The sequence below is a fragment of the Trachemys scripta genome, chromosome 5 (genome assembly GCF_013100865.1).
Source record: "Trachemys scripta elegans isolate TJP31775 chromosome 5, CAS_Tse_1.0, whole genome shotgun sequence".
Taxonomy (NCBI): domain Eukaryota; kingdom Metazoa; phylum Chordata; order Testudines; family Emydidae; genus Trachemys; species Trachemys scripta.
In genome coordinates this window covers 53,589,391-53,590,972 of record NC_048302.1, presented here as the reverse complement: position 1 = coordinate 53,590,972, position 1,582 = coordinate 53,589,391, and the positions used below count along the sequence as shown (strand labels likewise).

Below are 1,582 nucleotides of genomic sequence, written 5' to 3'. Positions count from 1 at the left end.
CCCCGCACCACGCACACAGCCCCCCTCAAAACCCCCTCCCCTCCAGACCGCCCCGCACCACGCACACAGCCCCCCCTCAAAACCCCCTCCCCTCCAGACCGCCCCCGCACCACGCACACAGCCCCCCCTCAAAACCCCCTCCCCTCCAGACCGCCCCGCACCACGCACACAGCCCCCCTCAAAACCCCCTCCCCTCCAGACCGCCCCGCACCACGCACACAGCCCCCCACGTGCCCTCCTCAACCCCCAGCCCTACCCACCCAGCAGCAGGTTCCGGCTCCGGCGGCTCCTCCCCACCTCTCGGCAAGGCCGAGCTGGACATCCGGGGCAAAGGGCACGGGGGGGAGGGGGAGCTCCAGGCATGCGCGATACGCATTAGAGAGCGCACGATGTTTGCACGTTTCTAGAGCCCGTGTGCACAAAGAACAGAACAATTCCCCCATCTCACCCAGAGCCCGCTCTCTCCTTCCCCTCCCACATGTCCCCCAACACCCCAAGCCACCGCTCCCAACAGACACCCCCAGCCACTCCCTGTACACACCTCTCCCTACACCCCCAACAGACATCTCCCAGACACCTCCTGTACACAAATACACACAGACCCCTCTCCCTACACCCCCAGGCATCCCCTGTACACACACCTCTCTCAGCAGACATCCCAACACCAGCAGCCACCGCTTAGGGGTTACCCCTTTACCCCAACCCCCACACACATCCTGAACCCCTCATCTCTGGCCCCACCAGAGCCCACACCCCCTCCTGCACCCCAAGCCCCTGCCTCAACCTACAGCCCCCTCCCACACACCAAATCCCTTGGCCCCACCACCCAGCCTGGAGCCCCCTCTTGCACCCAAAGCCCTCAGCCCCACCCTTGAGCCCACATCCCAGCCGGAGTCATCACCACCTCCCTCATCCCAACTCCCTGCCCCAGCCCAGAGCCCCCTCCTGCACCCCTCATTTCTGGCCCCACCCTGGAGCCCTCACCTCACCCCCTCCCACACCCCAACCCCCTGCCCCAGCCCAGTGAAAATGAGTGAGGATGGGGGAAAGCAAGCCACTGAGGGAGGGGGAATGTAATGAGCGGGGGGCAGGGCTAGGGTGTTTGGTTTTGTGCAATTAGAAAGTTGGCAACCCTACCCTGTACACACATCTCTCCCAACACACACCCTTAGCCACCCCCTGTACACACACACACACACATCCCTCTTCCTACACCCCCAACAGCCACCCCCTGTATACACACTTCTCCCAACACCCCCAGACACCCAACAGACACACCACCACTCACATAACTGTCTCAATGCCCCGACAGACATCTCCCAGCACACAGACACATACACCCCTCCCTATACACTCACCTCTCCCAACACCCACCTACATACACACCCCTCCCAACACCCACAGACTTCCCCATACACACACAGACAACCTATACCCAGACACCCCACACCCATAGCCCTTTCCCTCCCCCCCCTCGGTACTGTTCTGCTATTACATTCTAGTCCTGGCCAACATATCTCATGGGAACAGCCACAAAGAGGAGCAGGTAGGGTGAAGAGAGCATAGTATCCTGTCACCTGTC

The 1,582-nt window shown here is 61.9% G+C and overlaps 1 protein-coding gene across 5 annotated transcripts in view; it reads right to left on the bottom strand.

Moving 5' to 3' along the window:
* MMAA (metabolism of cobalamin associated A) overlaps positions 1 to 358 on the bottom strand; it is a 33,970-nt gene extending 33,612 nt beyond the window's left edge. For all 5 annotated transcript variants that reach the window (XM_034771327.1, XM_034771331.1, XM_034771328.1 and 2 more), the window contains exon 1: positions 261 to 358. The gene's annotated coding sequence lies outside the window, so the exon portion shown is untranslated. The remainder of the gene's footprint in view (positions 1 to 260) is intronic.
* Between the last annotated feature and the right edge of the window lie 1,224 nt (positions 359 to 1,582).